The sequence below is a fragment of the Schistocerca americana genome, chromosome 7 (assembly GCF_021461395.2).
Source record: "Schistocerca americana isolate TAMUIC-IGC-003095 chromosome 7, iqSchAmer2.1, whole genome shotgun sequence".
NCBI lineage: Eukaryota > Metazoa > Arthropoda > Insecta > Orthoptera > Acrididae > Schistocerca > Schistocerca americana.
The window spans coordinates 136,676,604-136,693,686 of record NC_060125.1 but is presented as its reverse complement, the minus strand read 5'-3'; positions in this window follow the sequence as shown (position 1 = coordinate 136,693,686).

Genomic DNA, 17,083 nt, shown 5'->3' with positions numbered 1-17,083 from the left:
AGAAAACCAGAATTACACTCTAATACAAGAACACAAGCCAGATGCTTTGTTGACTGAACCTGTAATGACGCATTATTCAAGACATTGAAATAATGAGAAATAAAGCGAGTTTTGTTACCTTCATATATATTGATGAAAAGCACTCTAATCATTACAATATCTCCATTAGAACAACATCTGCTGTCTAGCCCATCAAACAACTGCATAAAACATGGAACAAGCACTCACTACTACAACATCTCCACAAGCACTCCCTACTATGACCTCTCGACAAGAACTGACTACTGCCACATCTCGACAAGAACTTTTCACTACGACATCTCAGCAAGCACTCTCTACTATGAGTTCTCGACAAGCACTGACTACTACGAGTTCTCGACAAGCACTGCCACTGGAGGCAGCTGAATAATACTCTTTGGAGCAATCTCTGGCGCTGTGGCTCAGTGTAGCCACCTTTCATATGCCCCTCCTCCACGGGCCAGAATTTGATGGTATTTTTGCCAGCATTGGTGGTGACAATACCACCAAATTCGTCCACAAAAATACAGACAAAAATAAAAGATAATATTAATACGTAAATATAACATAATTAGATAAAATTTTCGCTTTGCACTGACCTTTCAATAACCTAATATATAAAATACAGTAAGCAATACAAATTCTTTCATACATGTGACTTTACATAATAGTTTACACAATACACAAAAAATCAGTTTATACAAATGTTCACATAAAATACTTTTAATTATTAAAAAAAAAAAGTAGTTGATAGTTCCAGCAGTAGCACCCAGCAATGTTGACAGGTGCAGACACCAACAAGTGACTTCATTTCAGTAGAAGCAGTTCCATCTGTGGAACCCAGCAATGTTGAACAGGTGCAGACACCAACAAGAGACATTAATTCAGTAGAAGCAGTTCCATCAGTTGCACCCAGCAATGTTGAACAGGTGCAGACAGCAACAAGTGACAACAATTCAGTAGATGCAGTCCATCAGTGGCACCCGGCAATGTTGAACAGGTGCAGACACCAACAAGTGACTTCATTTCAGTAGAAGCAGTTCCATCTGTGGCACCCAGCAACGTTGAGCAGGTGCAGACACCAACAAGTGACATCATTTCAGAAGAAGCAGTTCCATTAGTGGCACCCAGCAATGTTGAACAGGTGCAGACACCAACAAGTGACATCTTTCAGCAGAAGCAGTTCCATTAGTGGCACCCAGTAATAACAAGTGCAAGTAACAGTCCATAATATTCACCATCACTAATCAGACAGTTCATCAGAGTTCATTAGCACAAATTAAACATTTCTAAGTGGCACCCATTATTTATTGAACAAGTGCAGGTATGAACAACAGTTTGAATGCACACACAATTGCTTTTACAAAATTATTCTCAGGGCTCTTACACTAAACATACAAATTCTAATAAACACACAAATGATGTCAGATAATTGTCATATTAATTATTCCAAATACACAAATATCAGTAAACCTATAATATTTATGGGTGTCAGTGCAAGCCACAACAAACAAGTAAAATAATATTTAGGAGATAGGTTGGGACCAATTATCTGGGATTAGGAAAGGAAAACACACAAAACACACTCACTCATCTTTCATCCACATTAGTGCTACTGTGTAATTGAATAGTTTTATCTGTGTAAATGCAATTCTGTCAAAGGTTTGATGTTCGACATGTGTATCAAGTAGTAGTGGCAGCAATGTATTACAGTCAATAATAGTTAGTCAACGTCATAGTCATCATGTCAAGACCAATGTTTGCCAAGCCAGATCAAAATGTACGGTTGCTGAACAACTGTCAGTGTGCCAAGATATGCAAATGCTTTCTCTCTCCAAAAAAAAGTATATACTGCTTAGTGATTTAACAAAGTGTGTGTGTATTCAATCTTCTTTCCACTTGAGTGTTCTAGTCTGCCATCTTCATCCTCCTTGTTCCATAAAACCAACAAAAAAAATATGCTCCTCACTTACTTTACCTCTTATCCACCAAAACTCCAATAATCATTAGCATCACATAATCTTAATCCTTCAATAATACCTCTTACGTCGATACATATAAACCTTATCATCAATATCATTTACCTTACCTCTTGTCTACCAAAACTCCAAGAATCATCAATTTCACACAATCTCAGTACCTCAATAATACCTCTTCAATACGTCAATACATATAAACCTTAGCAACAATATCATTTCACTTCCATAACAACTCTTTCCTCTAGTCAGTCTCCTCGAACAAGTACACATAAAATCCTAGTGCAAACTTCAGTTCATCATCCCATACAATCCGAAGACACAGTGTCCACACACAACCTCTATGTAATCCATCTGACCCAAATCTTCTACTCATTATGAATTATAAGATACATTTTGGTTACCTTGTCCATCATTAAACAAAAGAAATGCATACATGACCTCTAACAGCCTTTAGCTCGAATAACTCTCAGTAATTAAGTACGATTACGGAGTGTGAATGATCATAATATTTCACAGTGTGTACACCACTTCAAGAATCATGGCAGAAGCAAACATGTGGAGTATTTTTTGTGTCGAGTGTCACTTCCTGTTTCAATTGCTCACGAAGAATGCAGTGTAATAACTGTCAATGGTCTAACCTAGTGTTGGTATGTCATGTCGTTAGCTTCCTTCCTATTAGCATAAATTTATACAGCTTTCATAAAACCTCCAGCTCATGTAACTTCTATGAAGTTTCTTGTACTAATGTCATTCGTCGAATTATAGCAGTTCATTTTCTTATCTTAAAAATATAAGGCACTGAGCGTAAGCAAAACATGCAATAGTAAGTAAATATACCAGTAGAGAACAGAATGTTAACAAGTGGATGCAGCACAATTCCTTCACTACTAAAACATCTCCACAAGCACTCCCTACTATGACCTCTTGGCAAGAACTGACTACTGCCACATCTCGACAAGAACTTTTCACTACAACATCTCAGCAAGCACTCTCTACTACGAGTTCTCGACAAGCACTAACTACTACGAGTTCTCGACAAGCACTGCCACTGGAGGCGGCTGAATAATACTCTTTGGAGCAATCTCTGGCGCTGTGGCTCAGTGTAGCCACCTTTCAAGTATTCATTGAAGATTAGATACGTATATTAACGCAACAATCATTTATTTTACATGAAAAGTGGACTTCTTAGATAATTAATTATTTAAATATGTTTGATGAAATTTAAATTTGTCACTAATTTTCTTAAATTACATTAAACTTGTTTTTGTGCAAATACTAAAGAACTTGATCTGGTAACTATAGTAAAAATCTTAGCATCCCTTCTCTTGCCATGACATATAAGACATCTTTTGCTGTATAACAAGAGGACAGTATGTCAACATTAAGGCTAGTCCAGTCAACCTTTTCATTGCCCAAAGTGTTCCGCAAGTAAGCCTTCACTCGTTTCATTGTGGAAAATGACCTCTGAGGTTGGCACGTTGATACTCGTTGGGATGCAAGCATATGCAAAGGATAAAACATATTGTATATTTGGATAGAAGTTATTGTCAGAAGCATCAAAAACCATTGTAAGTTTAGCAGGGAGGATAGACTTTTCTTGATAACACCATTTCTCACACTATACTGTTTATTCTGGTTCAACTTCAGTCTGCGATACTCTATTCTCAAACGAATTTTCAGTTCAGATAGCTAATTGAAATTCTCCTAATGGCATTTAATGGGTAACATTATTTCGATTGAAGATAAGAAATCCTTATTTCAATAAAATTTCTTCTCCACATTTTAAATGGGACCATCTATTGCTGATAAAAGTACTGTTCTAGTTCTTCTATAATACGCTTCAGGAGAGGACATGTGGATGCTTGTCTCTTTCAGTTTGTTTATTTGCCTGCTTAGGTACATTGATAACAGATTCAAACAATTCTTTAGCGAAGGTTGATGATTTCTTCAAATATCTTGCATAATCGATTTTGCTTTCTCACTTTTGTCATTGAGTAAAGTGTTGATTTTATCATTCACTTTTTGATTTGCAGAAATAGTAATTTAATTCATGAGTGACAGATGACTGCAAATAAATTTCAGAAGTTGACATATTTACAGTGTATCCTGCAATCAAACTCTCTTTGGTTATAGTTATTATTACAGTCAAGATCTCCATGGAAAGGCATGTTTTTATATATGTTGGTTACACTTCTCAAACTCTGGCATTATTCATTTCATGTCATTATAACCGTAGTTTCTCCATAGATGTTTACATATATTGACCTCACAGGAAATAAATTCATCCATATTACATATTTTGATTCTTTATACTTAACATAACATACACTGAGGCGACAAAAGTCGTGGGGTAGTTCGTAATACCAAGTCGGATCTCCTTTCAACCAACGTAGTGCAGCAACTCGATGTTGCATCTACTCAGAAAAGTCATTTTAAGTCCCACGAAGAAATATTGAATCATGCTGCCTCTACAGCCATCCATAATTGCGACAGTGTTGCCAGTGTATAATTTTGTGCACGATCTGAACTCCTGTTACATCCCATAAATGTTCGATAAGATTCATGTCGAGCGATCTGGATGTCCCAGTGACATGGCACATTGTCATCCATAAAAATTCCATCGTTATTTGGGAACATGAAGTCTCTGAATAGCTGCAAGTGGTCTCCAAGTAGCCGAACATAACCGTTTCCAATCAATGATCGAATCGATTAGAACAAGTAAACATTACACCATTATGGAGCCACCATGAGCTTGCACAGTGCCTTGTTGTCAACTTGGGCCATGGCTTCGTGAGGTCTGCTGCCATCAGCTCTTACAACTGGAATTGGGACTCATATGACCAGACCATGGTTTTTCAATTGTCTAGGGTCCAACCGACATGGTCACAAGCCCAGGAGAGGCGATGGAGGCGATGTAGTGTCATTAGCAAAAGAACTCACTTCAGTCCTCTGCTCCCATAGCCCATTAACGCCAAATTTCGCCACATTGTCCTAGGGGATACGTTCGTCGTATGTCCTACACTGACTTCTGCGGCTATTTCACGCAGTGTTGCTTGTCTGTCAGCACTGACGCAAACGCCGCTGCTCTTGGTTGTTCAGTGAAGGCCGTCGCCCATTGCGTTGTCCATAGTGAGAGATAATGCCTAAAATTTGGTATTCCTGTCACAATATTGACACTATGGATCGCGGAATGTTGAACTCCCTAGGGAATTCCGAAATGGAATGTCCCATACATCTAGCTCCAACTACCACTTCGTGTTTGTAATCTGTTAATTCTCGTCGTGTGTCGCAAACCTTTCCACATGAATCACCTGAGTACAAATAACAGCCACGTCACTGCCCTGTTATAACTGGTGTACGTGATACTATCGCCATCTGAACTCGTATGTGCATGCCATTGTCTCATAACTAGAGTCTGTATTACGTGCATCATAAGAACTTTAAAATATGCAGGAAAAATGCTTAAAATCCATGAAAAGTGTCAAAATATGCAAGATCAAATAATAAAAGAACGTTGTAGTTACTGCTTGCATTATATCTCAGAGTCGAATGCGTGCATATCAGTTACGAGGAAGAGTGCTGGCCACGCCAGCCATCGGTACATTTAGAAGACTGATATCATTTTCTGAATACTTTCTGGTAGATGTTAGGAAGGGATTACTTTATAAAAACTGCAAAATGGGGCCAATACCGTGTTTCAAGAAGTGTTCCTTCTTTGCTATTGTTGTTGGTAAGAAGCAGATGCGATGTGTGTGTCACAGCTAAACAAACTTTGAGATATATTGCATACAGAGGGGCATGCTCAAAAACTCTGCAACATTTTATTTTTAAAAAAACATACAATCATGAATTTTTTTTGAAGAGCGTTAACATTTTATTAATACTATTGGGCCAAAGCATCATTTAAATTTATTTTACATTTTTCTACTACTGTAAACATAAATGACCAAGTATTGTTCCAAATGTTTGGTAGTAAGATAGTGTCTCGATCACTCAAAACATTTTTATAAGCAGAAAAGGACCATTCTACATCAACTGAGATAACTGGGCAGTATCTTAATTTGGGTGCTATGTTGACACTTAATGTTTCTGGTAAAAGTTCACCCATCCCATTAAGAAAACTATCAATTTGGCACAAGGGTTCAAAGCCAGGGTTATTGTTTAAAGTGTTTTTAGACTTTTATTTAAGTTTTCTTGGGGGATATCTCCGGCAGTGAGGAGTTCACTAGAATGATTTTATTCATTAATTCAACAGAAACCTTGAGTTTTAAGCTTTTTAATACTTGCAGGTTATATGGGAAAAATGAGTGCTAACCACAGCAATGTCTTTTTTAATACTGGAATCATAGAAAGCTTCCTTGCACTGGCAAACTGCCAAAGTCTCTGAACTATCGAGGTCGTTTACTACCCCTCCAATGGCCTCGAAATGTTCATTGTAAAACAACACAGCTTCGACCCACGTACCCCAACGACCATCCACTGGTTCAGGTGGTAAAGGCACATTTGATAGGTTTTCTTTGTAGGTCTTGATGCGAGCAGGAGCTATTAGAAACAATTTCTTTGTGGATGAAATCAGTTTATTTACATTTACAAACGTGGAACATACTTCTTCAGCAAGGCGATGTACTCCATGAGCAAAGCACGTCATGTGAATCAAATTGGAATAAAATACTTGGAGGGCTTTTCCTGCTTTGATCATATAGGGAGCAGCATCTGAAATAAACACCCCTTCATCTGCAGAAGATTCTGGTAATATTTTTCTAATACCCTCATTACAAATCTTGCGATAGTAGAATGATTTAGTTTTTCAAGTTCCTTGCAGACCGCTAAATAGCAAGAAGAAGGCTCTTCTTTTAAAGCAACAACAATTGTATTTGCAATGTAATGGCCACAAGTGTCTTTAGTTTCGTCAGTTGAAATCCAGATAATGCTATCCTTGAGTTCATTGGGTATTTCTCCCAGAACATTTACGTAAATTATCAGTATGTCATTTTTACGCAGTGTTGATTCATCTGGTACATTCTGATTTACGCAATATTTGCTCAGGAAGCCTTTGACGATAGGGTTTGTAAATTTGTGAAGAGGAATATTGCTTGCAATGAATGCTTCACATAAATCCATGATAAACCAAGTTTTTTGGTTACCTTTGGACAAATCCCTGCTACTGCAACTTGCTATTGTCACAAGTTGTCGTAGTCCTTTCTTCTGCATTCCTGTGATATGAAGGCTTGTCTTGAAATGCTGGTCTACTTGATTTTTTTTTTTTTTGAATGAAACGTTTTTCTCATAAACTTGATAATGTAAAACAATTCCGTCATATGTAAATGTTCAGGATGGTCAGTCATCCACGAAACGACGTGTCTTTTTTCGGGCGGCATGGCTCACAACACGTTACACACTAAATATAGTAAGCAAGGTCAACTGTGTACAATTAAATAGAAAGCTAAACTGAAACAATGGACGTGCGACTTAAAGCTTGCATAGTTTACTTTAATAGTTGCCGACGTGTACGGTATGATAACGGACGGGATTAACCGAGGGCGCGGGCGCAGGAGCATTGACTCTGTCTGTCTGTTCCTGTTCCTCTTCCGTAATGATTTCGCTAGGCGGCGGCCTCTCGGTTAGCGATTGCATGCAGTTCTGTGAGACTTCAAAACTAGATCGAGCTTGAGACCATGAGTCTAATTTTTTTAAAATATCGTAAACAAAGGGCGAAAATATACTACATCATCACTCGTTTTTAGTTGAAATATGCAATAACCAGTGGCTAGGAGCCAAACATGCTAATGCATATGCAACATGCAAATGCATACAATCCGGTCTCTACTCATGACTTTTTGTCACCTCAGACAATGTTACACTTTAATCCTCCATATAAATCACCTTTTTCTGCATTTAGTGCATAATGCAAAAACCGTGCGTTTTCTGAGTTTTGCTCCACAAAATAGAGAATTTTCATAAAGAAGAGTAAACCATTTTATTCGACAATGACCTAGGAGTTTTTATCAAGCAGACATATAATCTCGTTACTTAGTACTGCTGTATTTTGACAAACCAATAAAAAGCAGTCATGCTTCTTGGTAGTCTCCCATCATCTTCGAAAACCGTTTTACAATCTTCTTCTCTCAACCTGGAGTTGAGCAAGGAAGTGATCAAGAGTAGACGAGCGTGAATTTTTGGGATACCATCATTATTATTGACAGGGTGGTTGAAATAAACAGATTTGATATTGTTCTATTCGACAGAGAAGATAGAACAATGCAAAGAATCTGGAATTATTTAGTCTCACACTTTCCTAAATTTCCTCATTTAAGTATGCATCTGTCACTTCTTGCAATGTAGAAAGGTCATTTGCTGCAGCAGATAAACTGATGAGGCTAAACAAGGGCAATTTGGATTATTATTTATTGATCGTATGGCTTTTAGTGTCGTAAGTCCCAGAGACGTCCGGCTCGCCTTTGATGGAGCTCTTTTCATTTAGACAGAGAGTCTTCATCTTTAGGGAAATTAGACACTGTCAGGGAAGAAAGGAATTCGGAAGGAATCAGCTGTGGCTCACAGTAAGAGAGACCAATCCCAGCATTTCCCTAAATTGAAAATGGGAAAGAAACCACAAAAAACCAGTTTCAAAGTTGTCAGCGGAGGATTTCGAACTACCACTGCCCTCGAAGCCACGGATTCTTCTCAGCTCAGAGCCTCAACGAGCTACTACAGTTAATATAGAAACTGGTTGTCGTACATTGTTTTAAAGTAAAATAAAATGCATCACAACGAAAGACGAAATTCTGATATTCCATGTTTTTCTTTTAAGTTTGCACGTTCGGTCATTTGATTGTGCATGAACCCATGCATATTTTATGATTTAATAGTGCATGTAATTCCAGCCTAAGCTATTATAGTATGACACGTTCGTAATTTTAGGACGAAAGTGGGGAGGGGCAGGTGGCGGAGATATACAGGATACAGGGCGCAGTCGCCTCGGATGAATTCAAGCTGCCCACTGAAAAAAAAATCTTTTAGAAACGAATAAACTATAGAACGTGCTGTCACCACAAACCTCTCCCAATTGCTCCATATTAGAACTGGTTTTCATAAAAGAATACTACCCATCTGACAACATTCGGCGAAATCTTACTATTTGCACTACTAATGATAGAATTTTGAGCAAATTTGTAAAGAAATGCTACCATTGCCATTTGGTCGATAAATTTGTTGATTGACGCGATATTTGGGCGACACAGACAAATCCGAGTCTAGTTTGATGCAGTGATTTTAATTTAATATTATTTATAATTATGTTTAACGCTCAAACGTAACTGAAACTTAACCTATTCATTTATTACCCACAATATACAAGTGCAACGCCATCTGACTGCTATACACAGACAACATGACTTCCATAAATTATCACAAAAGAATGGCCCTGAATTGTGAGAAATCCTAACACAAATATAAATTCAAAAAATATGAAATCAAAGAAATATGAAACTACCTCCAATTCTGTTACTTGTCTAAACTCATTTCAATCACGAATCCCAAAATTGCAAACCTCATTCTTTTTCATAAGTCACATACCTCACAGAACATGAACTACAGCAATTACAGCAAGTAGCAACTACACCCAGCTAAATAAAAAGATTCTAACTACTATAGACTCTAACTAGGAGGCATATGATTAGCGAAATAAAGATTTTGTTGAAGAGCAAACAATGTATTTAGAAAATTTTACCTTATCCATGTGACATCCAATTTCAAAAACTATATAGATGTGAGTAATTCCACTACGGAAACACTATAAACCAAACATCCATCATCACACATTTTCATTCGTATTTTCTTATAAACACATGATTTCATCTCACTTTACAATGTATGTCCTACCAACATGCATTCTCCACTAAACCATGTGCATACACTTCCCCATCCACTCACTAATTGTTAGTCCATCCAAAGACAGAATCTCTCACCAAAGGCACAGACCGCTGTCAGCAGTATTAACACCGTCTATAGTGGTGCCAACAAACAAACAGGCTACTTACACCTTGTGAAATACTGAAATATTGCAACCTGAAAGTTCTACCAGTCTCCAAATAAAAACTACAGTCTTAACATTAAACTGCTATGTGTAGTTAATTAGGCTATTATACTAGTGCAGACATATTTCCAACTACCTTAACTCTGGTGGACGAATCACAGTCGAGATTGATCATCTTTCTTGTTATCTGTCTCCTTATCGAAAATTCGAAATTATCACAACAGCACACAGAACAAAAAACTTTAAACACAGCACATGTTACATTAAATTCGACTCCAGGTAAGAACTGAATTGATTCATGGCCTTGTTGACTACCGATAGAGCATATTCCATTTTCGTGGTATGGTGGAAAATTAAAATATCTTTCAATTTCACTACAAGGTAACTAGGTCATGTGTAATTTCATTTGGGTGACGCTGGGGAACCGGAACCCTCTGACGCACCCTTTGACTGCGTCCTTGTCTCTTGTTATTGAACAGCTAAGCAAGTAATATTACATAAAGGTAACATTAGTCAACATAACTTCCAGTTATTCAAACAGGTTTGCGAAGATGTAACTGAGGAAACAGTATACAACTAAATTTCCAAGTACCTTTTCGTAATTACTTTTTAAGTAACATTCATAACCTTTATTTGAATATCAGTATATATGCCATCTACTTTAATGAAACGATAAGCATAATAAAAATGAAATTCAATACCAAACATTAAATTTTCAATAACTAGCTCTAACTATATATGAAGTGCTTTTTCTTTTAAAAAATTACAATAGTTTTATTTAGTACATTAGTTATATTTAACCAACTACTCTGCAAATTATCAAATCCTAAGTATTTATCATATACTTTATTACTTGTCTTATTTAAAATATTTTAAACAACATAAACAACTGTAAAATTCGTTTTCAGTGGTTCTTGTTCATACAAATTTCCTTTCATTTGTTCATTATTTAAATATTTCAATTTATATGTGATTTGATGAGAATGCATAACAGCTTACATTTCAAAAACTTCTGTTGGAGAGAGGTAAGTATATCCCTTTTCAAAAATTCCTTTCAATTATTTTATTCTTACTTTATCTACATTTTTATATTTAAGATTATGATCTAACGAATTCAGTATGTAAATAGTTTCCAATTAGAGTTTTCATTTTTTTTTTTTATGTCTTTCAGCTTCATTTTTATTATTGAATTTTTTGTGTTATTATATAAGTCTACTCATTTATTATTTCATTGAGGAGCAAATTTCTTTGACATCTTTTCTTTCAATGTTTTATTAAATTAATCAGTAACAGAAGCATTTAATTTACTAAAAGTTGAGTAATGATTAATATTATATTTTTACATCAACTCCTTAAAATCTTTATTATAAAATTCCTTACCATTACCTGTTTATAAATATTTTGGTTTTCTCAACTCAAATCTATTTTCGAGAAAATCAATTAAAATCGTACCTGTTTTATTTTTTAAATTTGTAACAATTACTAAATATTTATATCCTTAATTTATTTTTTAAATTCCTTTCAGATTACCTGAATACATTTTGACTAAACCATCTATTCCAAAAGGAATTACACTTTTTCTTTTACAATTTCTTCTCATTGGTTTATACGAGGGCTATCCATAAAGTACATTACATTTTGGAATTAAAAATAAATAAAGCATTGGAAATTTTTTTTATTATATACAGATGAAAGCCACACTTAAATACTACTTTTCTACATAGTTGCCATTTACATTAGGGCACTTATCGCAGCGATGGACGAGCTTGGAACTTCCTTCGTCGTAAAATTCGGCCGCCTGCGCCTTCAACCACGTGGCGACTGTCTTTTGGGACAGAAAAGGTGTGATTTTTGTGGATTTCCTGGAAAGAGGCACTACAATAAACTCTCAAAGGTATTGCCAAACTCTCCACAACCTCAGAAGAGCAGTAAAAAACAAGCGCAGGGGAAAGTTGGGCTCAAAGATCTTGCCGATTCACGACAATGCCCGGGCCTACACGGCAAATGCCACTCGTGAAGTTCTCGAATCTTTAAAGTGGGAGTTGTTTCCTCATCCGCCGTACAGTCCCGACCTGGCACCGAGCGACTTCCATTTATTCCCAGCAATGAAGAAGTGGTTGGCTATGCAGCGTTTTGATGACGACGCACGGCTTCAAGAAGAGGTAACCACGTGGTTGATGGAGCAGGTGGCCGAATTTTACGATGAAGGAATTTCCAAGCTCCTCCATCGCTACAATAAGTGCCTGAATTTAAATGGCAACTATGTAGAAAAGTAGTATTTAAGTGTGGCTTTCATCTGTATATAATAAAAAAATTCCAATACTTTATTTATTTTTAATTCCAAAACGTAATGTACTTTGTGGATAGCCCTCATATAATTCATTAATAATTTGTTCACGAATACTTAATCCATCACCTACAAAAATTTTTAACACAATAATTTTTTTTACTTGAACATATTCAGTTCCTCAACTTCGACTTTAAGTTGTTAATTTATGAGAATTATGTGTTTCAGTAAACGTTTTACATTTCAAGCAGTAAATGTGATTATCATTCTTCATTTATATAGAATAAAAATGGTTAAATTATCTCCCCAAATATAATTAGCTTTACATCAACTGGAACAGTTTCAACAGAATCTTTTAATGTTATAGTCAGAAAACCTGATCTCTGCATTATTTTAACTAACTGGATTTCAGGAATTATTTTGTAAAGTTTGAGAAAAACGCTTTCCGAAATATCAAAATCATTAATTGTTAAATCTCTGTTTATGTTTTCACCAACAACAATGCTGTTTTTAAGAATAAAATTATATTCTTTGAAATTGTGCTTTTTTCCTCATCTCTTGTCATAAAAGTATATTCAATTATTTGTTTATTATTTACTTTGTCTTTAAGAGGACTCAAATCCGTTTTTGATTTTTGATTGAAAATCTTCAGATTTTGATATTGATTCGTTATTAATTTACAATTCTAATGTTTGAAAATAATTACTTTCCTAAATCATTATTGAGTTCAGGGTATGACTTATTTCCATAAATGTCCATTTATGAAATTTAAAATATCATTAAATGTATAATTCATACATAATAGTTTGAAAACAAATAGACACAAATGCCCACAAATTACTTTATCAAAGTTTTGTATTCTCTCGATATTGCAGTATAGATCTTCTTTCCCAAATAGTTAATAAACAGATGATATATTTCCTCCATATGAATCAAAAATAAATTTCAAGTTTTTAGATTTATAATCACAAACCCAATCAATAATAACATGATTAGATTATCTAGATCTGCCATTCCACATTCTAAACTTTTGGTTCATTGGCTAACTAATCAATCATGAAACTGTCATGACAATGTTTAATTTGTAATTTTTAATTAATTTTTATGTGTAAAAATTAGATAAAGGAATATTAAATGTTTTCATTATTTGTTTGAGAATTTTTCCACACCCACTTCCTTTCTTTTCCATTGCTAAATTATGTATTTTGTATTTCTAATTCTTTATCAGCTGTTTTCTTCTTTGTAACTGTGTTAACAGTTGCTGCAGAACCAGCAGCTAGTGACACAATAGCAGATAGATATCGTCAAACTGCCAACAGTAATCGTAAAAATCCACCTTCATGTTTTGTTTCTTTCTTTTTCATAAGATGCTCAATAATCTTTTTCACAACAGGAAAAACTAATGTAACAAGAAAATTTCCACTAGTCCTTTCTCCACCTTTCTTTATTGAGCATTAGCGAAAAACGGCTCAATACTATGTAATTGTTCATTATTGAGTTCAAGTTTAATTGATTTTGTTTCGATTTTGCCACTAGGTAGCAAAATATAATCAATTTTAAAGGTATTCATTTAAATAGATTAAAAATTAATAAAGAATTTTTTTATAAATCCCAGTTTTCAATATTCAGTCTTAACTTTCGGTTTCTATACATTATACCTCTAACTGCAGTTGAAGTTATTTTTTCTCCTCATGAAGCATCAGTAGCATTCATTTTTTTTCTTTTGCAAGGAACTGATGTTCTTTCTCAGCTTCATGTTTTTACAAACTTCACCTAAAAGATTAATTCCTTGATCTCCTCTATCTAATCCTTCTTGTTTTGAACCACAAAGTCGATAGGTTGGAAGATCCATTTCAAATGGTAATTTTTTAATTAAATTATTAGCTAATCCTTTTGCATAATTTAACCTTTCCAAACAGTGTGTGGAAAGTTATTCAATAATCTAATTAAATAAGGAATTCCTTTTGGATCATTAATAATAAAATAGCTAAATTTATTAGTTAACATTTGAGTTATTCCAACTATTTCATTATTATAATTTTTGTTGTTAGCCAATTGTTCCCCATGGGTTACTGACAATTTATCAATTAATTGATGGACATCATCCATCCAAATGCACTCAACTAGTTTTTCTAAATTTTTTTTTACTCAACCTTTTTCAAATGAATGACTGAGGTATCTTTCTGAAAAACTACGAAAATATTCTTCAACAATTGTTTCTATCAAATCATTATATTTATTTCCCTTACTTGATTTAATTTCAAATGGATTATTTTCATTATATACTGAATTTGAATCGAATAAAATTGTAGCATAATTTTGTAAATCATGAGAATTAAATTCTTTATCTAAATCATCCACAGTAACTTGTTTTTTAGTTAAAAGATTCATTAATCCATCGGTTACTTCATATTCTTTTTCAACAATTTCTAATTTATCACCATTGAACTCCACTGGTAATTTACCAATATATTTAAAAGTACCAACAGGCTGTAATCCAAAAATACAAATTGCATTCAAAATGTTTTTCACAGTTGTCTCTAACTTTTTTATTTTTTGCTGGAGGAGAATGAAATATTTTGTGAATATATTTGGAATGTTTAGCTAGAAGTTGCTATATGAAAATATTTTTTTTATTGACAGGTGAGCCTGAGTGAACTGTGAAGTAGATGTCAGGTTGCGACAATGATCAGTGATGGAGTTCCTCTTCAAGACTGGTGATGACTCTGCCACACTGGTTCACAGGACGTTGCTCCCTGTTTATGGGGAGAGTGGTTGCAGTGGTTTAAAGAAGGTGATTTCCCTCTACTAGACAGTCCATGATGCGGTAACCATTGATGGCAGTGAGTGATGTGAATAAGGAGACCATTGATCAAATCATCCAAAACAACAGATGTGTGACAACATGACAGCTTGCTGAAACAACTCGTTTGTCATTGGTTAATGTGGTATCACTGGTGCAGTCACTATGGTACAAAAAAATCTCTGCACCTTGGGTGCTTAGGCTATTGACAAGAAAAATGAAAATGATGAGGAAGAATGTGTGAGGTACTCATGAAGACCTTTACTGAAGAGTGGAAACAGTGTTTTGTCAGCATCATTACCCAGCATGAAACATGGTTTTTTTTGTCTGAACCTGAGATCAAAACTCAATTCATGGAGTGACGTCGTCTGGGTTCTGGTCAGAAGAAGAAACTAAGACTTTCACAAACAGCAGGCATAAGGTGATGGCCTTCTTCTGAAATCAGAGTGATGTCATTTTCATTGACTTCTTGCAACTTGGCTCCACAATTAACTGGGATCATTACTGTTTGCCATTGGAAAAGCTGCGGCATGCCATCAAGGCCCACAGACCACAAGTTCAGGGTCAGCTCATCAGACTACACCATGACAACGCCAAACCCCACACATCCCTTATGATGCAAGAGAAAATCAGGAAAATGGGTTGAAAAATTGTTCCTCATTCTCCCTACAGTCCAGACTTGGCTCCATCTGATTTTTACCCCTTAGGTCGTCTGAAGGCCAACCTAGGCAGTAAAACATTTGATAGTGAGAAAGACATTATTTTCTGTGTCAAGGAATGGTGTTAAAGTCAATCTTTAAAGTCAATCCCCAGAATTTTACCAAAGTGCATTTAAATCATGGAAAGAACATTACGCCAGATGTGTCACAGCTGATGGAGGCTACATTGAGTAGGCTCAATGCATAGCTAAATGAAAACTTTCGTTTTCTATCCATTATTCCTCTACTATAGTTGAAGTCATTGTTTCTCCTAATGCATTCTTCCAAACTTCAAAAACAACAACTGAATTATCTTCACATTCATTTAACAGGTTAATTTCATATTTATTTTCAATAAAAGTAGCAGTCGTTTTTATAAATTTTTGATGTTTTGGTTGACCTACACTTTTAGAATAAACATACTGAGAGGAAACAGCTTGCTCCATCTCATTATAATTAGCTTGTTCCGTGGCATTATATTGCATAGTGTAGATGTCTGAGATACTTTCATCATTTTTTCCAAATTTAAGAAGTGTTAAAACTCGAGTGAAGAAGTGGACTGCCTATTTATTTAATTCATAATTACATAAAAGCACTTCCTTTTCTTAATCCCTCTACATTGCATTGGCTCAATTAACTTTGAGCTTGTATTAAGAGTTCGTCTGCTAGTAGTGGTAAGGCAGAGATGTGATCACTCTGTAGGTTCATTAGTGCCAACATAAATTTAGGGTAAAAGCAGTGATGATGCACCTGTTTGACAGGGGTAGTTAGGGTTTGGTAACAGGTTCCCCTCCCCTCCAGGGCAGAAGAGAACAGCTGGAGGGGGCCGCCATGACTGGGACTCTCTGGGGGAAGCTGTAGAACTGAGTGGTCGGAATCGAGGGCAATCTCCGTTTTTGCCGCCAATTTCTTTATAGCATGAGGTATAGTTTATTATATTTATATTAATCCGCTCTCTTTCAGGATGGAAGTAGTTAGCATTTCGTTACGATAATTCATGTTTTTTGAGAAATTTTTGCCTGAAAAAATTAGAATTTTCAGTTAGGGTTTCTTTTCCATAGGTGAGTTAGTGCCTTCAGCACACAACAGCATCAGTCGTATCAGAAATCATATAGCTCCACCTTTAGAAGTAGCGTTTTGCAATTTTAAATTTCTGACTGGTCTTGCCAAAGTAACTTGGGGCCTCACCCCACCTAGTTAGCTTAACATGTGGTCGTAACTGCAGACGAGAAATTTAGACGATTATTCCATGTAAAGCCTACT